This window comes from Canis aureus, chromosome 1 (genome assembly GCF_053574225.1).
Source record: "Canis aureus isolate CA01 chromosome 1, VMU_Caureus_v.1.0, whole genome shotgun sequence".
NCBI classification, from domain to species: Eukaryota; Metazoa; Chordata; class Mammalia; order Carnivora; family Canidae; genus Canis; species Canis aureus.
In genome coordinates this window covers 53,093,799-53,117,478 of record NC_135611.1, presented here as the reverse complement: position 1 = coordinate 53,117,478, position 23,680 = coordinate 53,093,799, and the positions used below count along the sequence as shown (strand labels likewise).

General features: G+C 37.8%; 2 long non-coding RNA genes across 5 annotated transcripts; one reads left to right on the top strand and one right to left on the bottom strand.

Moving 5' to 3' along the window:
- The first annotated feature begins 1,954 nt into the window (after positions 1-1,954).
- Positions 1,955-23,491, top strand: LOC144314910 (uncharacterized). Of its 2 annotated transcripts, XR_013380762.1 has the most exons (4): positions 1,955-2,182; positions 10,662-10,785; positions 20,142-21,446; positions 22,523-23,491. It is a non-coding gene; the product is annotated as an uncharacterized LOC144314910 (long non-coding RNA). The 2 variants fall into 2 exon arrangements; XR_013380756.1 differs by lacking the exon at positions 22,523-23,491 and having other exon boundaries at positions 20,142-22,507.
- LOC144314901 (uncharacterized) lies at positions 2,116-16,851 on the bottom strand. Of its 3 annotated transcripts, XR_013380748.1 has the most exons (7): positions 16,672-16,851; positions 16,124-16,200; positions 12,852-13,062; positions 10,502-10,757; positions 8,436-8,497; positions 2,566-2,633; positions 2,116-2,451 (listed from the first exon to the last, which is right to left on the bottom strand). It is a non-coding gene; the product is annotated as an uncharacterized LOC144314901 (long non-coding RNA). The 3 variants fall into 3 exon arrangements; XR_013380745.1 differs by lacking the exon at positions 12,852-13,062 and having other exon boundaries at positions 16,672-16,848; XR_013380754.1 differs by lacking the exons at positions 8,436-8,497; positions 12,852-13,062 and having other exon boundaries at positions 16,672-16,847.
- Positions 23,492-23,680: the final 189 nt, after the last annotated feature.

The window sequence follows — 23,680 nt, the reverse complement described above, 5'->3', positions numbered from 1 at the left end:
CACAGCGTGACAGTTGGTAAGTGGCCGTTCAGTGTTTGAGTTGATCTCACTCTGTGGTCTCCCTTAGACTACTCTAGGTTGTAAATAGGTGTTGAATAGCCAGAAAATTGATGGTAGCCAATTGTGCTGTTACAGCAACACATCAAAAAAAAAAAAAAAAGTGCGGCCAGCATTGTGATGGTTAACACTTCTTGGCTTAGTAGGTCTCCATTAGCACCCCCATCTCATCCAGCTACTTGAGTTACCAATAGCTGAAGGAGTGCTGGATGCCGTCTGCAGTTTTGTAGCCTTCACCAGGGAGCTGGAATGGAACATCCTAGTGTGTAAATCAGAATCACCTTTTACAAGTTGATGATCTGTAGGTCTTCTGGTAATTATCCCTGCTACCCTACATGTCTAACCATGGTGACTTTCCTCAAATAGAAAATTGAATTACTAATCAATAGATAGTAGCTAAGGTGTTATTATTCTCACTGCTTTCAGAGCATAATATCCTGCCACGGACTAAGGAGGAAGAGAAAAAATAAACAACTGAACTTCTAGTGTTACCCAATGTGCTAAAAGTCAACTGTATCAATTATAGAAGGCAAACACCAGGAAAAAATGGAAATAACCTTAAATGATTTTCTGGTGTCTCATCCAGGGGAAACTGGCAATTTAAATAGAGTCAATTCTGTGTGGCAGGTATGCTGACAAAATACCTAAATGGTTATCTACGGTGTCGTTATCCAAGACAGTTGACCCAGATGACTGGGCACAGCAGGTGGGAGACCACTCATGGTGAGAAGATTGTCACAGAGCTGGCCCCTTGGCATCCCCTGAGAGGCCCCCAGACAGTGACCACTTTAAATAAGCTAATGTAAAATACTTAGCTTGGTGCCTGGCACATAGCATGAAATCAACATTAGTTCCTGTTATCGATAACTCAAGAAGTTGGAAATACAGACCAGGTTACCCGAAAAAGAAGAATAGCACCATTTCATCATAATACCAGACTTTGAACTCAGTGATTGTCACAAAGGATCTTTGTGACTCTGTGGAATGTGAACAATCATTTCATTTCTGAAGAAAAAATTACTGTTTTGAATTTTAAAGAATGGCAATAAACTATCCTTGCAGTTCAGATGATGAATATTTTATACTCTCTGTGGTAGATTGCAAAAATAGCCAGAATATGTTACTTTCCTGTGTCCAATGCTTCCCCTCCCCCTTCAACAAGTGGAGTCTCTTTTCCTACCCCTTTTCTTTTGGTGGATTGCACTTGTTCTAAGATTCATTCCAAGAGGTCTGCCCATTTCACTTCCTTTCCTGGAAAGCGATTCTACAGTGAAAACAGGTCCTGCTGCTTGTCGAGGATGCAAGGCCAGTGGTCCCAGCTGAGGAACATTTCTACCAGCCAGTTCACAACCAACCTGGCAGTTGACCTCAAATACATGCAGAAGTTCAGCCCAAGCTGGAAAAAAACACTCAACGGAGTCCAGCCCAGAACTCTGAGCTATGTAAACACTTATCTGCTTAAACCACTAAGTTTGGGGATGGATTGTTTTCCAACAAAAACTGAGTGGGGGAAGCAAGCGAAACTGATTTTACATTCCACAGCGGGCTGAATCTACTGACAAGTCATAGCTTTCCATGGTCAGTGACAGAGCAATAGTACTAGAGATTGGCCAAGAGTTGTTTCTTTAATGTCAAAGGGACACTAAATAATGTTCTCTTATTGATCCAAGTGTGTCAACTAGACTAGACTGGAGACAAAGACGTTCTGAGAATGTTAAATAGAGATTTCAAATTTCTTCACTCAAAAGGCTTGGATATTTTAGGGACATATTTCAAATTACTATCATAATGTGACATGAACTGTGACACTGAAAGTAGTCATCCAAGATAAAGCCAGGTTCACTGATTTGTAAAATTGAGAATGTGTGTGTGTGTGCTTTAGTGTGCATCCCTTCTCCTTCAGAGGCATTTAGGGAATCTGAAGAATCAGATTAATAGGAAAACACAATATAGTTCTGCTTGTTTAATGAAGGATGTTTCTATTTTTACTAAGTTTTAACTATAAGGATAGGGTGTATTGGTTTGCAACGGCTGGCTAAGAAGTACCAGAGACCGAGAGACTTAAGCAACATTTATTTTCTCACATTTCTGGAGACCAGAAATCCAAGATGAAGGTGCTGGCAAGGTTGGTTCCTTCTGAGGCCTCTCTCCTTGGCTTGTAGACAGCTGTCTTTTCCTTGTGTCTTCACATCATTTTTCCCTATTAGCGTGTTCACATTTCCTCTTCTTATGAACACAGCAGTTGTATTGGATTAGAGCCCTTCCTAGTGACCTCATTTTAACTGAATTACCTCCTTTAAGACTTTGTTCCTAAATATACTCGGATTCGAGATATTGAGGATATAACTTCAATTTATGCATTTGAGGAGCATAATTCAGCCCATAACACAGGATCTACATAGAAAAAGAAAGGAATCTGACAAAATAAATATGTAATGCAGAGTAGCAAATGCTAAACAGAAAGAAGTGGTCTAAAACTTCACAATGAGCAACTATCAATGCTTTTACCTTTTAAAACTTCAGGTAATTTCAATGCGCATCCTTTATTCCACAAAACAGAATAGGAGTCTCATTTTCTACAAAAGACAAAAGATAATAAACCCTGCAAGTACTTTAATAGACTTGGCAGAGATGAATAAACTGTCATTTTCTTTTCATATTTTTAAAATAAATTTTATTTAGGCATAATTTGCATACAGTAAAATGTACCCATTTAAAGTGGACAGTTTGTATGACTTTTGAGAAAATCATAAACTGATGATGTAACTGCCACCCCAATCTAGATATAGAGCATTTCCACCTCCCCCAAACCCCTCATGTCCCTTCGTAGTCAATCCCCTCAACCCTGCAACCACGAAACAACTGATCTGATCTGGCTTGTTCTAGAACTTCATATAAATGGGATCATACAGCATGTGTTCCTCTGTGAGATAGCTGTTTAAATCTTGCCCATTTTTTAACTGGATTATTTGTCTTACTGTTGAGTTACAAAATTTATATACGTCTCATGTGATCCTTTGTCATACATGTGTATTGTGAATATCTTCTCCTGTCTATGCCTTTTTGCTTTCTGAACAGTGCTTTTTGAGGAACAAGTTCTTTATTTTTGTGAAGTTCAGTGTCTTGACTTTTTCGTTTCTGATTGTGTATTTGGATTCTACACTACAAAGATTTTTCTCCTGTGATGTCTTCTATTAGCTACATAGTTTAGCATTCCCATTTAGGTCTATGATCCTTTTTGAGTAATTTTTGTATAAAGTGTGAGAAAAGTATGAAGGTTTATGGGCATACAGTTGTTTAGCTACATTACTGAGAAGATTATCTTTTCACCATTGAATGACCTTGGCCCCTTTGTGGAAAATCAATTGACCATGTATGTGTACATTTTATTCTGGATTCTATTCTTTCTATGCCTCTGTCCTGTCCCCATGCCAATGCTAAACTATCTGGATTATTGAACCTTTATCGTAAGTCTTAAGAAGAGGTAGTGTGAGCCCTACAACTTAGTTCTTTATTTTTTAAAAAATTCTCTAGCATTTCTAGATCCTTGCATTTTCAAATACATTTTAGAACCTACTTTATTTTAGAATCAATTTCTGTGAACAAGCCAGCTGGCATTTTGATTGAAAATCTGTACATCAGTTTGGGGAGAATTGACATCACAACAATACTGAAACTTCCAGCCCATGATCATGATATATCTTTTCATTTAATTAGAACTTCTTTAGTTTCAGCAATGTTTGCTAGTTTTCCACATACAATACGCCTTCCATGTAACGTTTTATTGAATGAATTTCTAAGTATTTTATGTTTTTTGATGTTACTGTAAATAGCAGAGATATAACTGATTTTTATATACTCACCTTATATATATATGTATCTTATATATATTATATGTATTTTATATTCTCACCCTTGCTAAATCACTTAATACTTCTAGTAGTTTGTTTTTTTTTTTGTAAATTCCTTAGGATTCACAACAAACACAATTATGCTACTCAAGAATAAGAACAGTTTTACTCTATCTTTTCAATCTGTAGGACTTTTATTTATTTTTATGTTTTATTGTCCTGTCTAGGACCTCTGATAAATTTGAACAAAAGTGATAGAGGTGTATGCCCTTGTCTTGTTCCTCATCTAGGAGAAAATATTCAACCTTTTTACCATTAAGTATGATGTTTGTTGTAGGGCATTTTTGTTTGTTTTTTGTTGTTGTTTTTGGTAGATAAGATATCCTTTATCAGGTTGAGGAAAGTTTCTTTTTTTTCCTAGCATGCTAAAATACTTGTCTTGTGATCGTGAATGGGTGCTGACTTTTATCAATAGCTTCTCTGAACATACTGGGAATCTCTTATGATTCTCCCAATAGAGCCAATTGCACAGACTAATTTTTTTTTAATCAGATTTTAAGTTTTTCAGTGAAGTTTTCAGTTCCCAGAAAAACTGAAAGTCATAGAGATTTCCCATATACCCCTGTCCCCACACAGCATATAGCCCTCACCATTATCAATATTCCCCCCGAGATTGGTACATTTGATACAATTGGTGAAACCTTCACTGACACATCATGATTACTGTAAGTCCATAGTTTACATTACAATTCACATGGATTTGGATAAAATGTGATGAAATCTATTATTATGGTATTATACATAGTATTTTCACTGCCCTGAAAATCCTCTGTGATTTGCCTATTTATTCATTCTTCCTCCCCTACCCCACAACCCCTAGAAACCACTGATCTTTTTACTGTCTCAATAATTTTGCCTTTTCCAGAATGTCATATAGTTGAATCACACAGTAAGTAGATTTTTAAGATTGGCTTCTTTTACTTAGTAATATAAATCAAAGTCTCTCCATATCTTTTCATGGCTTGAAAGTCTTTTTTTTTTTTAGCACTGGATAATTTTTTTTTATTATATGGATGTTCCACACTTTATTTATTCATTCACTTAAGAAGGGACATTTTGGTTGCTTCCAAGATTTAGAAATTCTGAATAAAACTGCTATAAACATTTGTATGCAAGTTTTTGTATGACTATAAGTTTATAATTCCTCTAAGTAAATACCAAGGAGTGCATTTGCTGGATCACAAGATTAAAATATGTTTACTTTTGGAAGAAATATCAAACTTTCTTTGAAAGTGCCTGTATCATGTATATATAAATGTGTGTGTGTTTGCTCCATTAAAATATAAAGACTGTCAGATTACAAGAGTATCTTTGTGTCATTGAATAGATATTGGGGGAAAAGCATGTACTTCTGATATATCACAAATGTTTGGTCATGTGTACATAAATTCTAGATTATTTTTCTTTTTAAAATAGTTTTTACAATCTGTTCACTATTTTGATTCATAATATCCTTAAGAATGTTATGAATTTTTATAGGTATAAACTTCAGATGTTATAACCTTGTGTGTAAATTATAACTTTAATATTATATTTAATTATCTTTTTGGCAAATTTCATGTTTTTTGTTTTGTTTTGTTTTATTTTTGTTTTTTGTTTTTTGTTTTTTGTTTTTTGTTTGTTTGTTTGTTTCATTTCCCTAGTCCATCTTTTCCCAGTCTTTTTCCAAGAAAATTTTTTTTCCAAACATATTGCCAAACTGTTTTCTTAGAATCTGATAGTCTTCATTCTTTTAATATTTTATTTATTTATTTGAGGGAGAGAGAGAATGCATAAGTAGGGGGAGGGGCAGAGGGAGAGGGAGAGAAAGAATCCCAAACAGACTCCCTGATGAGCACAGAATGCTAGTGGGATTTGATCTCATAACCCTAAGACTATGACCCTAACTGAAAACAAGAGTCAGACATTCAACCAACTGAGCCACTTAAATGCCCCAGTCTTTATTTTTTAAAGGAATAATGTACTCACTTGCATTTGTATTGATTAATATATTTGGTTTATGTTTTCTTCTGCTCATTAAATAAGTAATGAGTACCTAGCTTGTATTTCAAATCTCAAAAGAACTAGAAGTAGTCCATATCTTATGATATAAATGACTACAGAATTTGACATAAGAACTGACATAAATTTCATATTATCTCTAGCTGATGTTTGTGAAGGTTTCATGGTTTAAAAAGTGCTTTCATAAATACGGTCATTCTTCTTGTTATTTTATATCCCTTTTACACTGATGAATTTAAGATTTCAAGAAGTCTATTGACTTGTTCACAACTAGATTGTGAAATGGACAATCAAATGTTTGTCTTGCTTAAAAAAAAATCAAAACCCCAACACTGTCATTCTTTCCACTGTATACCACAATCAAGTAGAGACCATATGGATAGCCCAGAGGGAGAGTTCTTCCTCTATTAATGGCCATCTACCCATAACACTTGTGGTCATTAGTCAACCCCCATTCTTCCTTCTAGTCTCAGCCAGTAAAGGAAGAGTGACTCCATCTGGTCACCCAGTTGGGAAAGAGACAAGGTGGTTCAGTCAGTCACTTCCTTTTCTGTCTTTCTGAGCATAGCTGCCACCCAAGAGAACATGTGTTGTTGTCGGTTCCTGAGTGCCAGATATTTAGAGTCCAGACTCTAACCATGTGGGTGGATGTCTGCCCGACTCCCACCCTTCCCGTGACTAGATAAATCAGTCTCAGTTGGGGATTCGAACATAAGAATACCATCACTTTTATCCATTATCAGATTCGGGTCTCCCAACTGCCTGATTCCTTGGTTCAGGATTTGGGCCAAAAGAAATATGCAGTTTGGGGGGATTCTTTTGAACCTTAAGAGATGATGTGTGAACTAACCTGAATCCTCTCAATTTAGATTTGGTGAGAAAAATGGCTTATAGTATCCTGTAGCTACTATGACACTACTAGCTAGTCTGTAATTACAAATGTTGGCTCTGGGAAGGTTTTCTCCACTGGTTTAAAAGTAGGTCAGCAGAAGCTCACAATGATTGAAATAATTTGAGGGGAGGAAGATTATATTCAAATGATCCTTAAAACGAAGGTAATCCATTAAGTCAGCTGAGCCATTTAAGAAGTTTTGGGGATGAGATATGATGATACCAGTGTATGAATATTTTATAATGTCATCATCTCAAGTTCTGTGTCAGGTCAGAATTTAAAAGCACAGAGCCTTTTGAAAATGAACTAGGCATATGCGTGCATCCTGTCACTCCAAAACCAGAATATAGAAAAGAAAGATGGAAGTGCTCACATTCAACAAATATTTGCCCAGCGTCAGTTATATGTAACAAGCCAAAAGAAGAATGCACAATATGCTAAAGATGGACCCTAAGTACAATGAACTTATTCAATGAAAGAGGAAATATGATGAGCATGTATAATTCTAAAATATGAAGTAATAGTATGTTTTATCTTTTAAACTATACAAAGCAGGGATCCCTGGGTTGCTCAGTGGTTTAGTGCCTGCCTTCGGCCCAGGGCATGATCCCAGAGACCCGGGATAGAGTCCCACATTGGGCTCCCTGCATGGAGCCTGATTCTCTCACTGTCTCTCTCTCTCTCTCTCTCTCCCTCTCTCTCTATTTGTGTCTCTCATGAATAAATGAATAAAATCTTAAAAAAAAAAAAACTATACAAAGCACTGTAGAGATTTAGAGGCAGGAGCACTACTTCTGTTTTTCCCAGAAGAGTGGTTAAGGACACAGGGAGGAGGTGGCATTCACAGGTCAAGCCCTGAAGTCAGAATGTTCAGCATTAATACAAGTATGGAGGAGGTATTTTTCTTAGTTCCCAGTAAGGCAAAACCAGCTGTTACAGAGGCTCTCAGTACATGAAAGGACCACTGATCCTTGTGACTTGTGACATTATGAACCCAAGTCAGAATAGCCCCACTTTGTGGATCCTACAGTTCAGAAGGTAAATGACAAGTAGATTTCCCAATAGCAAATAGATGGTAGTCATTATTATTAATTTTTTTCCTGTAAAAATAATAATAATATTAACCTAGCAAATGTGCATAAGAATAACTCAGAGGAGAGAGAGGCAAGTAGCAAGACTCTGCCACTTATGTAAGGCTGTGAAGAAGCAGGCATGGGACGCCTCACTGGTGGTCAGGCTGAACAGGAGACCACGGTGAGATGGTATAGAGTGAACTGAAGAGGAACCACAGCAATGTGAATGAGCATGAGGGAGAACACGAGGGAGAAGTGAATGATGAGAGAGGGAGGGAAGTCCTTCTCTGCATACGTCATCACTGGTTTATCTTCTCTTTCTTCTCAGCTCATAAGCTACATAGACTCACTGTGAGCTAAAAAAGAATAGCTAAACATCCTCCCTAAATTAATTAAATATCACATTGGTCCCTAATTTTAAGAGCCCCAAGGGAGCCTAACATCCTAAGAATTTCCCAAGAGAAAAAAACCCAAAGTGTTCCTAGGAAGCCAGTCACCCACCTGCCTGGTGTCCTGCCTCCTCAGCAGAGACTCTGGCCTCATGCCCATTCTTCTTACATGTTCTAGATTGGAACATGTTTAAACATAGTCAGCAAGAGTCAGAGGACGTTTGTACCCCCAGCTTTCCCTGGGAGTAATTGATCTTCACATATTTTTTCACAGGTGCCTCATGTATTGGTTACATTACGTTTGGATCTACTTTGGAGGATTGAAGCTTACTGACTCCTGGCACTGTGTTTCTTTATGTAAATTTGTTAGGTACAGTGGTTTACCACTTGATAAAGCTGCCAGTTCATTTGTCACAAAGTAACAAATTGGTTCATTATTTGTTTTCCAAAGAAAGCAAAACAAACTGCAAGGAGCAATCACAGCACATAGATAGCACAGTAACCTAACCACCAAAGATCTCCTTTGTCCTTTTGAATAGAAAAGGGCATCATAGTGAAGGAACCTTCTTCAACTGTGCTGCAAATAAGCAAAGTGATCAAAGCAAGCTTAATATTAATCATCCAGCCCAAGAATCGATTTCCTGTCTGCTCATTCTGGTCACTGAATTTCATTTTTCTAGATTTCCCAATAGCAAATAGATGGTAGTCATTATTATTAATAACTGTGTAATGTAGTTAGGGTAAATATTATTAATTTGAGTCCATAGAGCATAAATCTGAGACCCACGGTGGTTAAGTAACTGGCACAACAACTTACAGATGGGACATTCCCTGATTTATTTAAAAACCAAATCTAAAAGTTTATTTTTAAAATTCACTATTCTTCTTATTGCATCCATTTGTCGAATCACATCATTTGTGATTTTCTTCGACATTTGTAAAGATTCTCCGCAAGAGAAAGAAAGTTACGCTAGCTGCATTTTCAAGAAAGCATAGAGGAAGCCTAGAAGAAGAATCTAGTTTCTTTCATTATGTTATGACATTGGTGTTGACATTCTGTAGCAGAGTGCACGTGTTTGTAAAAGATAAACCAAGAACATGGATGTCTAGAATGGTCTTATTTTGCATACCAGAGGATGGGAACATGTGTTACTTACACTACAGAAACCCTCCCTAAGTCACATGAAGAGCAGAATCATTCTGATAATAGGATTTGTGGTCCCATTATCTCTGAAGGGACTGGAATAAAAGCTGCAATTTAGAAAAAAATGAATAACAAGTTACAATGAGCTGGGCACAATGCCCAGCATAAAAGTACACCCAGTCTTATCCAAAGAAGACACTTTATACACATGGGCTGGTACTGTCTCTCTTTCTCTCTCTCTTCACTCAAGTGATAAAGGAGAATAATTTGTACTCTTAAAGAACCTCATGGTACCTGTGAACAAAATGTTTTTAAAAGAAGCATTTCTTTATAAAGTAAAATAAGATTCACCTTTGAATGACTTTCTGGATTTTTTTAAACTCCCTCTTCAATAGGGAGAGAGGAGAAATTATGTGAAGGTTAAAGAAGGGGATTTTTTTTTTCCTGATTCAGGTCATGACAAACAAATTAATATTTTTGTTAGCTGACAAATTAGTATTTTGTTAGGGAAAACTTGTTAAAAATCTTTTTCTGTTCTTCTTCTTCTTCTTCTTCTTCTTCTTCTTCTTCTTCTTCTTTTAATATTTCATAGAAATCCAAGTTGTTCTGTGACATCATGATTTCCTCTCCATAGCAAGCTGTTCTTGTTCAAAGAGTTGACCATTTAATAATCTTAGACTTTAAAAACAAATCCTTTTAATTTTGTAAGCATGATAGGGATTAAAGCATGACAGTCCAACTAAGGCTTTGTTTTATCCCCAGGACCCATGAATCAAACAACAGAATGACTTTCTATAGCCATTCTTCCTGCAGCGGCGAGTGAGTGGTGCATTTTGCTCAGGGACAATCTGTCTTGAAGCCTCCAGCCCTCAGCGGTCACACTACCCTCATCAATAGATGTCTGGACTCCAATTGAGTGTGTGGGTGGCAAGCACCAACACCTCATTTTGATGAAAGAGCCCTACAATGCCATTACCAAGGGTGATGTTTTAATAGCAATCAGACATATCACTCTTATCTGAAAAGTTACTAACCTTCCATCAATGGTGCGTCACCTGCCTTGGGAGTACATATGAAACCTCCTTTGTGCTAAAGCCAGTTAGCATCCTTAAAATTGTGACCAAAATGCATGCCTTAACATCTGGCAGCTGCTGACTTTGATCGAGTCTCTTGTCTGTGCTTATCTTGTCACAGGAGCAAATTTTCAAGTTTATATATGGCAGCAGTCCTAATCAATCATGGGCCTTGGCTTCTTGGCTTTCAGTTATATGAAAATCCCCTCACAGAAACCTGGGATGGCAGAAGACAAGGACATTTAGTAAGTAGAAGGAAGGAAAGAATTCACTTGGAAATACAATTTTTTTTTTTTTATACAACCATCCAATGTTTGTTACACAGAAGAAATCATGGAGATTTGTCTCTTTTTGTAGAAGTGCTTACCCAGAATTTGGGGGAAAATCAGAAACACAAAATTAGTTAATGGTGTCTAGACCAAGGTCAAAGCATTAAAAAAAAAAAAAAGTTTTATTGGTTTCTCAGTGCTATACTCAAAGAATGAAGCAAAGGAAGGATATGAGTACATATTCTTCTTTTTTTAAGTTGGAAAATAACACAGAATTTGGAGTGGAAGCCAAATAACAATTAAATTATCATCTCTTTGAAGAAGACAAAATTATTTAAGTGAAATACAGAATACAAACCACACTTGAAAATTATGAAAAGTACATATACCTAAAATATTACCATCAACAAGAATTTACTCAACATTCTGTAGGTTTAAGAAATTATCATAGGCCTTTACTAGGAAAAAAATAATGTGAAAAAAAAAACAAAAAACGTAAAATTCAAAATAAAAGACTGAGTCTGAGGTCCAGCTGCGTTCACGATGTAGGCAAGTGATGACCTCATGCCTGAACTGTGATTTCCTCATGTGATAATTGAGAATGATGTTTATCTACTAGAGTTGCTGTGGGAATTAAAACAATCTATCATTTATTTTATTGACTTAATGAATCCTGGTAGGGCACTGTCTCTGTATTATGACATGTTCGTGAATTCAGAATAATATGGTTGATTATAAAGACAAAACTCTCTGTCCTCAAATGACTTAAATTCTGGTGGGAAAGATGGACAATAAACAATATTAAGTAGTACAATAAATGTATGGTAGGCAATGAATAGTATTAAGTGCTAAAATAAAGTAGGTGCTGGGGATAGGAAATGTCTGATATTACGAAATTTTATGTAGGGTAGCCATGGAAGGCTCCATAGAAAATGTGAATTTTGAAGAAAGGCATAAAATTGATGAGACAGCAAGTCAGGCAGATATCTGGATAAAAAACATGGTAAGCCAATGGTTTCCTGAAGTGCAGGTAGATCTAGTGTGCTCAAGAAAGTGCAAGAAAGCTGGTGTGGCTAGATAGAATACAGAAGAGCAAGAGAAGTAGATGAGGTCTGGATATAATGTCAGTTAGGTCATGTGCATGTCAGTGAACCAGAGGATAGACTCCAGGTTCGTTTTTTGTTAGTGAGAAGCCACGTGGGGGCAGGGGGGGTTTAAGTAGGGGATAGATGGGATCTGGTTTATTTTTGCCACCATCCCTCTGACTGCTGTGTATTTAGGACTCTGAACAGGAACCAAGAGTGGAAGCAGGCCATTGAAACAATCTAAGAGGTTGGTGACAGACTAGAGTGGTTAGCAGATCCAGTCAGAATCTGGATATACCTGAAGGTGAGGAAGCGGGATTCAATGACAGGCAGACATGGAGTGTGTGAGAGGGATACAGAATGACACATGGCTTTTTGGACTGAAAAACTGGAAATATATGTTCACTAATAATTAAAAAGAAGAAGCCTATAGGATCAACAGGTTTAGGGAGAATGTCATGAGCTCAGTTTTGGACATGTGAAGGGTGTCATGCCTATTTGTTATACAAGTGACATGTTGAACAGGTAAAGACATAAATATGTAGTTCGAAGGAGAGGTGTAGGCTAGAGACTATAATTTGAGTATCATCTCATCTCATATTGATGCAGTTTAAAGAAAGAGATTTGGATAAGATCATTAGAGGCGTACCAAGAGATTATGTCAAACAATTGAGTCTATGAGTATCTCACCTGTTGGAGGTCAGGAGAAAAGGGACTTTATCAGAGGAGGCTGGAAGGAGCAATCAGCAGGATTTAAAGAAAAGCAGCAGACCTTGGTGTTCTGAATGCCAATTAAAAAAAAATCCAGGAGGAGTCGGGAAGTGTTTTGTTTGTTAATATCACTCATAGGTCAAATAAGATGAAACTAAAAGATGATCACTGGATTTAATGGCCTAGTTTTATGAAATTCTGTTGCAATTTTTTTTCTTTTAATATAGCAGATAAAAAAAACTCTACCTGTTTATTTAATGTAGTCCTCCTCAAACGTTTCCTCCCATAATCCTTTTGAGAGTACAGTGATCTCTGCAATTCCAAATGCCTGGTTGAGTTGGAGTCGATTGGACCATGGGTTGATAGCAAACTCTGAATGGGCCAGTCAGTTTATTTCTCTGGGAACTTAGAAATCCCCATGTTTGAGGGACTTGAAATAAGGGGAGATAAAAGTAAACTGGAAATGATGTGGAGAGAGAGGAAAAGGGTTTCAGAAGTGTGAGGAAAACTTAGATTAAATTTAAATGTAATTGTTTGAAAGGAGACATCCACAAAACACCTAAATGTGGATGCCGTACAGACGTTGGGTTAGGTCCTGGAAGCCACAGTGTGGACACAATTCTAGTGAAAACTTACAAGAAGCAAACGGGCAAAGAGGCCTCAGTTATAAGAAAATCTAGAAGTGACATTTTAAGGTTGAGATTACATTTTAAAGCAGCCCTAGGCTTTTGGTGCCCACAGACGAGTATCAGATTACAGGATCCCAGGATGGGGGTCAGAATATGATGGGAGAACTTCACTATCTTGGAAATATTTGAAACCACCTCACTAGAGGGGATGAGGAGAAAGGTGCTGACCTAAATAATTTTGGAGATTAGTCAAGTCTATAAAACCAAGTATAATAAATTCTATATTGTACTGGACTCTAGTCAATGAAGCTGCTTCCCACAGGGATACCAGTCAATAATTTTGATGCTACAGGTGTACAGTACAATGGAACAGTTATGCAGATAGTTGGTGGATGGTAGGAGCCAGGTTTCTCAGTATGCCAGTGGAAACTTATGGAGAGGAAAGGAAAAGAGGCTGGAATGATCCATATGACAATGGTCAATTATACAACAATAACAGGTAAATTGTTTCTTATTTCTCTCATGTTTCCATGTGCTTTCCATTTGTTCTACCTCTTTCATGGTTTGTTGTAGCTCTTATCATCCCTTTGGACTCTTTAAAATTGATTTCTCCCATTCAGTTGTCCCCTAGTGTTTGGGATTTAATGAACTCTCTTTCTATAATTTTGTTTTCAACATGTAAATGTCATCTTTATTTCTACTTTTCTTCCCAAAGTTTTGTTCAGCACTTTATCTTGGTTTTAAATACGATTTTTACAACATTTTGTATGTCATCTTGTGTGTTTTCTATAGCCTCTAAAATTAGATGTTAATGGTATATCTTCTTTGGGGACACATCATCTTCTTAGATCTTTCTTTAAAAAAATATTTTATTTATTTATTCATGAGAGACACAGAGACATAGGCAGAGGGAGAAGCAGGCTCCCTGCAGGCAGCCTGATGCAGGACTTGATCCCAGAATCCCAGGATCATGACATGAGCCGATGGCAGACACTCAACCACAGAGCCACTCAGGCATCTCTTTTTCATACATATATATATGAGAGAGAGAGAGAGTGTGAGAAAGTTGGGGAGGAGCAGAGGGAGAGCGGGAGTCCCAAGCAGGTTCCATGTTCAGTGTCAAGCCTTACGGAGGGCTTGACTTCATGACCCTGAGATCATGACCTGAGCCAAAATCAAGAGTCAGAGGCTCAAACAACTGAGCCACCCAGGTGCCCTTTCACCTGTATTTTAATTGAGTGGCTTATTTTCGTATAGTTGAGTTACAAGTATTCCTAATGTATTTTCAGTACACATCCCTCATCAGATGCATGTTTTGCAAGCATTTTCTCTCAGTCTACAGCTTGTCCCTTCATTCTCTGAACAGTGTCTTCATCATAGCAGAAGTTTTTACTTTTAGTAAAATCTAAATTTTCATTTTTTTTTCCTTTCATGGATCATTCTGTTAGTGTTGTACGTAAAAATTAATCACCAAATCCAACGTCACTTAGATTTTCTTCTAAAAGTTTTATTGCTTTTTCTAATCTAGTGTTAAATTGTTGACAATGCTTCAGTGTAAATGTCATGGAAATTCAGCACAAGTTTGATCCAACACCCATTGCACTGAGCTAGAAGGCTATAAAAGAGTTTGAGCACTCAGTGTAAGGCAACACATATGGAAAACAGACATCATATGCTTGCAAAAATTACCGAAATACAGAACAGTCACCAGAAGCAAAAATTCAAAAACAGAAGTGTTTAAGAACCATGTAAACTCTATAAAAGAATCCCAGAAATTCTAAGAGCTCATGAAGTCTTCCTGTATTTTAGGAATGGACACTTGAGCAAATTTAATTTGAATCTCATAAAACAAGGTGACACTGACATGTAGTAGAAGGACAAGTAGAAATTCTCTCTCTTGTAGTTATTGCTACAAAAAAAAAAAAAAGAAAGAAAGAAAGAAAAGAAAAGAAAAGAAAAGAAAAGAAAAGAAAAGAAAAGGGCCAATATGAAGGCTTTCCAGAATCTTTTTTTTTAATCTTACTAAATTAGAAACCATCATAGAGAAACTGGTCTGGTGAGTGAAGAGAGTAATAAAATCTCAGACCACCAAGATCATGTCTTGTTCTTCATTACATGGCATAGATAGGTACTATTGTTTGTTAAATCTCTGCTTATTGAATGCATGAGGGAAAAAAAAATGGATCCCATAAAGCAGACATTTACTAAAAGAGCAAATAAAATGTATTTTAGATACATCTTACCACAATTCTCCTGGAAAAAATATGATTTTCAATAACAGCATAATCTTATCTACAATAGAATTGTTAGATCACCATTACCAGTGAACTCTGGCTACTTTAGGAAGATCAAATCATAATGTATCTTTAAATTCAGACTCGTTTGGATCTTTATACCTCTAGGAAATAAGTTTTCCCTAATTCTACTGCAAGAACTCCCTCCATCAGCACATACCTAGCTAAGCCTTACTGCCACAAATCTATTTATCTGCCAAGCAGCTCTCTGGGAGCAAACTTGAGGACCACTTATGGACAGGACATATTCAAACAGGAGATGCCAACCATTAACAGAGATCAACACACTCTCTCATTTCCCTTCCGGTATGTGTTACTATACAAAGAACAAATACCTTGTTTCCAGAGCATTTTTACACAGCACTCTCACATAAATGATCTCATTTATCCTTATATTTGAAGCAGGAAAAGCAAATGCTTTCCTGTTTTTTAAGATAAGGAAGTATAAGCAAAAGGGCTAATTGTCTTAGCCGAGGTCACACAATTGATAAATCATAGAACAAAATCCGTAGCCTGTATCTGTTTTTTCACTACATTCCTCTGCCTCAAACAAATATAACATTGCAAAGGGCTTAGAAGAAGAAATGCTGCTTACCAGGATATCCGGTCTCAATGCCGGTGAAGTCACTTAGCAGCTTCCAAATACTCATCGTCTTTAGGGGTTGCTGTGTACTTTTTTGAAAGGAATCAATAATGGTTTAAATCACTGCAAAACAGTTGGTAGGATGCCACTTTAACAAGGAGCATGAAAGGCTCAAGATTACTGAGCAACAGAAAGATATTTAATATTCATAGACACACAGTAAAATACTCTACAGAACAATAATTAATAGCATCATGACAATGTGTCATGTTTTATTAAATAAAAACCATTTTGACTTGCTTTTAATACCCAGATTTATATATATTGATAGGTAAGATGATTCATAATGCCATTTTACTATTAAACTACCAAAGTTTCACTTCAGATTTTAAACTAAACAATTAATTTTGTCCATGTGCACCCTCTCTGAACAGACTGACATGTATTTGTCATTTATTCTAATTATGCATGCAAAATAAGTTGCAGACAGCAATATCGTTGAGCCGTGTGCTTACTGTTTAATATTTATAGGGTTCCAGCGATGATTAGGCAGTACTTACAACAAAATCCCTGCTCCTCCAGGCACATAAATTCTAGTGTTATGATGGACTTTGTAGTCAAGACACCTGTTTCTTTCTTACCAGCAGGTTAGCTCTGTGAATCTGCAAACCTGCTATGCTGCTAAGCCCCAAAGTCATGGACTTGCTCCCCCTGTTATGCAATTAACATTGCTTTGTGCTAGAGCCATGAACTGCGCTGGTAACTCCAGCCACCCATCTGAACAACATACTCCACTGGTTCCGGAGGCAGGACAAGATGGATGAGAAAGGACGAGTGAATCAGTATAAACTCAATTTCACTACTGGTAAAGGAACTCAAAGAAGACATACAACTGACAAATCCTTAGCATGTTTATAAAAACCCACTCATTCTTCAAAAAAAAAAAAAACTCATTACCCTGCCTTTGTTTATTACCATGTTCATTCTGAGTATATTGGCACTGAAAATTTTATTTTTATTTTTGGTTGGTACCAAACTCCATCCAGTCTCCATCTTGTTGAAGAACAATTGCTAAGTGTTCCAAGAGAAGCTTGAGAAACACATGTGTGTTCTCTTACCCTGCAAATCTGTCTGTCCAGGGACTCCTTGAGAACATTCTTGACAAATGAGACAAGATGATTATATAGATGGAGAGAGATGGCCAATCCAGGCACTCATAATGGAGATACTAAGCAAATGGCTGTTTTCAAGTATAGACTAAGGGGATGGATAGAGGGTGGAGAAGGCAGGGGAAGAACCCAAATTTGAAATAGGGTACCAAATAAGTCAGAATGAAGTGAGTGACTTTAGAGGACGTGGGCAGGCGGGCAATCTGCAGAGTGAAATTAGGAAGAAAGATGTAAAAACCTAATTCTCATATTTCTTCAAACAGGTAATTAGGGGCAGTGAGTGGAGTATTTGCTGAGGTCACAAAAATGAGAATTGCAATAGTTCACGTGTTAAAATCTAAAATAGAGATGGAGATAAAAGCAGCTCAGAAAATATTATAAAAGGCACTATTTTGGATCACCTCTTGTAATCTTCACATCTGAGTTCTAAGTTTATTGTTCTATGGAGGGGTGGGAAGGGGTGGCATTTAGTGACAATATCAGCTCGAATGTGGAAAGATTTTTTTTAGTATTAAATTCACTCTGGTGCTTTAAAACTACATTATCTAGTGATGGCTGCGCTTCTACAGCAATTATGATGATTATAGTAATGTGTGTGTGAGAGAGAGAGAGAGAGAAAGAGAGAGCAAGCATTGCATGGAGGTGGTGTAAAGAGAGAGGAAGAACTCCTTTCTCCTCTCAAAGGAGACAGAATTTTAATATGATTGGGTCAGATTCCAAGAGACAGACATGTGTGCAGGTTTTGATGGGCAGGGTTACTGTGAAATGTGAATCTTCCTTATGTTTCTTCTGTTCTTGTCTGGGAAGGTAAAATGCCTGGGGATTACTTTTTTCCTCCACCCGTTTTCTTCTACCTGGTGTGCTTCTGTTCAGGAAGAAAGGGATTTCCCTCTGTAGCTTGGAGTTTATATAACATGCTCCAGCCTAGCCTATGAAGTCTTACATCAAATGATCAATTAGTGGCCCAGCAAATAATGCATTCGAAAGTTTATTTGCCTTTACCAGCAATCCCTGAAGGAAAGAGAGGTTCTCACTGAATAAAGGCAAAGCCTTCTAATGCTGCCTTAAAACCCAACACTGTGCATGAGAGTTCTCTCCAGAAACTTCCCCCAGAGAAATCCATCTTCCTCATATACTTTGAAGCCATAATGGAATAGCTGCAAAGTTAGAATTAAACATCCTCAAAAGAGGTGACCTCTAGTAGCTAGGAAATATCAGCTGTGAAAGTATGGATTTGGAGGCATTTCGGTGGTAAGCAATTCTGAAAGACCCACCGTGCATGCCTGCCTCAAGAACAACCTAGGCTTATGAAGATCTCTCACTTCAGAGGGACCTCACATGTGGCATATGAGTGGATGGTGGGGGAAAAGAATCAGGGGTGGAGATCCAGGAACCTGGGCCCCATATAACCCTGCAAGAACTGGGGACAAAGGAGAAATCAAGTGGGGAAATGATACAATCTGCATTTCCAAAGAAATAACATGAGTCCATTTATGTTAGGAAAAGTGACAACTAAAGAGATTATTTGCTTTATCTGAGTTGGGTTTTTTGTTTGTTTTGTTTTAAAATCTGGAACCCTAGAGAAGGAATTAGGTGAATATGATGTACTGGGGAGATGGGGGCAGGGGGAACATGCACCCCCAAAAAAGGGTTCTGAGACCAGTTGCTTACAACACCACACACTCGATGTTTGTGGTGAAGGCATTTGATGAGAGCTTGAGGACCACGACACCTGCAGCAAAGTGCTGGGGCTGTGCCCTCGGGCCCAGCACCCCTTCCCCCCATCCTGGATATAGCCCCTTCCCCTCACAGGACTTGACAGTAGCACCCCTTTGCACCCACTCCCCTGAATCTGCTCTCCCCATGGGTTGGATCTCTGAGGGCCTTCCTCCGGGGTTTGGAAACTAGGTTGATGGTTGATCCAGGCTCTCTCTGGGAGACTGACCCACAACAGATGGATGTCAGAGCCCCATGTGGCCTGTTTTTATTTTCCCATGTGAATTAGATAAGTGCGGGTGGACCCTCTGCAGATACAAAGAAGAATCAAGCAGGTATACGCAATGAGGCAAAGATGAAAAGACCTGAAATCATCTAAGATGCCCTGATTTTGTCCTGAGGTCTGGCCACTTTCCTCTCAACTTCTGTTCACGTGAGCACAGATACGTTTCTGATGCATTCAAGCAAAAGACATCACATAGGTCAGGGAGGGAAATCATCACAACTTTTGGGTCAGTAGTTAGAAATTATTCTCTGAATCTTTCTAAAATAACGAGACTCATTTTGGTTGTGGATTGGGAAAATAACGCCATCATTTTAAGATTGAATTTGGCAATCTTTAAGGGTAATTAGGAGATTTTCCTGGAAGTGAGAATTGCTGTGTCAACAAATCAGCATCGAGCCACTAATAAATTCCTTCTGGGACAGATCAAATGTGCTTAATGTTTTCCTTAGGCTTAAGAGATTTTGAGAGAAATTACAGTTTCTGAGGGATCAGCTGCAAATGGTGCACCCTGCATACCAGTTGGGTAGACTTGAATTCTAGAACTCTAACCTCCTATATTCTCCTAAAATCAGCTTTGCCTCAGTCAAAAATGAACACTTTCTTGGAAATGCTTACATTTGATCTTAGCAAAAGAAAACAAAGCAAATCACTAAACAAGCAAACAAAAAAACCCCCACGATTTTAAATTATTCCTTAAACAAATTTCCCACTTATATCATCTATGTATTATTGAGAATTCTTTCTTTCCCTTTTCTGACCTCACCTCACCCTGTTCAAAATACAGGTTCCTTTTAATTTTGTTTTAGTACCAAGTGTAATGTTTTATGTCATTTGACTTTCTTATATTCATAATGTCCAGGTACAAGGGGCGGGCGGGAATCACTACAGGACTTCAAATAAATCCTCCATGAGAAGATTTTCCTGTGTCAATGGATGTAGAAAGAGAGCTGCCCCTGTTGTTTTGCAAACAATGAATCTTCTCCAGCCTATAAATAATGAAAAGAGAAATCTCAGAAAGGGTTTTTCTAATTCGGCTGGCTTCAGGCTACCTACCCAGCATGCCTTCTTGTTTACAACGGCAAGTACAAATATATGATTTTTTCCCCCCTTTCACTCAAAACATTAGCTTTTTGGCTTATGGAATTAACCTCTGCCATGCATCTATGCTATTTGCTTGTGGTTGCTATTTTAAACATTGAATCTGTTTTGTACTTTTTACCATAAGGCTCTTAGAGCTTTATATAAACTGCCACTCCATGAATTCTCTTCTAATCTCATATAAGGTAAATGTTAAAATCTCACCCAGATTTGCTGATGGACAAACAGAAAGTTATAAGCACTCAACAGAAGGTGAGTATTCTATATGATACATTTTGAACATCAGTAACTGTATTAAATGTGTTTCTAGCCTCTGAAATAGACTTAATGATACAATCATCTGACCATATACAACTGAGAGAAGCCCCAGTTTCCTGGCTTTGACATCCTCCCTCCCATAGGACCCATTTCCCAAGGAGTCCGCTTCCTGGGGTTGCTTTTCAAATACAAACTGATCAATCCCGAGTCTACAGGGCTTGGGGCCCTACCCTGAACACCCCAGGGCCAGATGCCAGGCAACCCTGGACAGCCCTTGTGCCCCAGAGCCCACTGAAATCATTCAAGCTAGTAAATCCTACACCTGTCTCCCCTTCTTCACCCTCTCCTTCTCAGAAACCATAGGAAAGGCTTTTTAGCCCAGAGCTCTCCCCCTTCACTGCCTCGTGCCTGACAGAGAAGCTTTCCCATGTGGCTTCCCCCAACATGGTGTACCTTCTAGAAACTCTAATCGACTACCTTTTCAATGGAAATCATTTCCTCATCTGTTGGATTTACAGTGAATTTAAAACAGCAACCGCCTTGGAGACCAAGAGGGTCCCTCCTTATTTCTACTTACTTATTTCCTTTCTCCATAACAGAATTTTGCTTGAATTATTCCGGTTATGTGAATCACCTATTAACCTGTTACCACATCTCCAGAAGACATGGTACGAAGTACTACAGCAGTCCTGAGATACAGTTGTACCCCAAAGCCAAGAAACAGAATCAAATAACTCTTCCGCAACACTATTGGTTCTTAGAAGCTGAGATTTAGTCAAGACTTGAAAATATGCTGATCCTCCTATTTGTAAGGCTAAAACAATTCTGTATGCTTTGCAATTTCTTATCTGTCTTCATTTGTTTGGTTTTTATGTAAATTTTGCTGAAAGAAATCTGATGTAATTACTCTGGGTAGTCTAGAAGGAGGCAAATGTGTAAATGTAGGCAAAACGGAATTTTTTCTGTGTTAATATTTTTGGGAAACTATCTGTGATTTTTTTGGTGCCCCTACCAATATAGATGTAAACACAGCTCAATGATTTTGATAGAAATCTAACTCTTCAGAGCCCAAGTGCATTTAAAAATGAGATGACATGGGGCGCCTGGGTGGCTCAGTGGTTGAGCATCTGCCTTTGGCTCAGGGTGTGGTCCTGGAGTGACAGGATCCAGTCCCACATTAGCCTCCCCTTGGGGAGCCTACTTCTCTCTTTGCCTATGGCTCTGCTTCTCTCTGTGTGTCTCTCATGAATAAATAAATAAAATCTTAAAAAAAAATGAGATGACATGGTTACTAAATTCCCATCCTGCCCTCTCAGCAACCTTGGGTAATCTTATAAGGAGCAAATTATCTCAGAAGTCTTATTCAAATTTTCAACCAAATCATAACACTTAGTCTGCAATGGAATGATGAAAGTGTACTCTCTGCTATGGTCCCTGGTCTTCCTGTCCTGCATCATTATCCTTTTGTGCTGTGCTCTCTAGGACATTTGAACTTCCTTTCACTTACACTGAATGTTTACTTTTTATGAGAGGAAATCTATAAGAATGCACCATGTAATACATCACTTCTTCTGGGTGTTGAGACCAACTCAACATAATGGTGAGCATTCATGGTGTTTTTTTTCAAAGATTTTATTTATTTATTCATGACACACACACACACAGAGAGAGAGAAAGAGACAGGCAGAGGGAGAAGCAGGCTGCATGCAGGGAGCTGGACGTGGGACTCGATCCCGGGTCTCCAGGATCACGCCCTGGGCTGAAGGCAGCGCTGAACTGCTGAGCCACCCGGGCTGCCCTCATGGTGATTTTTTAAAAAATTAAATAGTGTGGTTATGGATTTTCATAGTTTTTTTTTTCTTTTTTTCTTTTTTTTTTTTACAGATTTTTTTCACTATCCTTTATTGACATTGAAGAAGCTAATACACTGAAAGGCATATCAACAGATGCTTCTTTGGGTTTCTCCACAGCAGCTTTCATACATTCACCCTTAATGTAAACTTCAGCAACTGTATCATAACTGTCATAGACACAGGTGATAGAACGTAAGCTGTAAGCAGCACATCTCAGAAAGAAGATAACTTTATTTTAAATTGGTTACTGGATTCCGACCAAAGGAGATGAAATCTTCATTCTCCATAAAATTCTGAGTATTAGAAACCAGTAGTCTTAGCATTTAAGAGCAAAACATCTTATCAAGAGTTCAAGAGCTGACTGTTGAATTTTCAGGAATGTTGTAAGCCTGTTGCTTAACAGAAACATATAGATAATCAATCTCTGGGTGATCTCTGCGTGATTCATCTCTGTGTAATAATCCATCTCTGTGAGCAGCAGAGTCACATTGGCAGGTTAACGTCAGCTATGATGAAAGAATTCACACCACAGAAATCAGCAAATGCTACAAGCTGGGGCTTGACTTGCTGTTTTGCTGATGGTCTGGACATAAGGACATGTGGAAAAACATCAATAGAGCAGATTAAACTTGAAAGTACTTCGTGTCTGTAGCTGTCACATTATCAATGGCACAAAAAAGAAATTAAGGGGAGATTGTTCCAGTATTCAAAACTATTTTTTGACTCAGAAAAGTAGTCTCTTATATTATTGATGAACTAGTAAAGTTGCTCATATATCTTTGTTGTGTCACGTACACCTCGCTTATTAACGTAAATTAACGTGAAAATCTTAACCAATATTCATGTCATCACTACACGAGGTGGTCAGTTGCAACCATAGCTTGGCTATGGAAACAATTTAAAAAAAAAATCAGTGGAAGCATGCTGAGAAATTCAATTTCCTATATGAAATTAACAAGAGTATTATATTATTTGTAAATTACTTGCTACACATCTTGGTTATCAGTGAAATTTATAATAAATTTACATGTGTGAATAGATCCATATGTACACAAATTCTTTCTTTTCAGAGCTGTTTGCTAAACATTTACCTGCATACCACTGTCTATAGTAACCTGTGACATTTATCCTAGAAGGTGAGACTGCTTATAAAGGCCTTTCCATGTGACAGCCTTGTTTTATAGGCTAA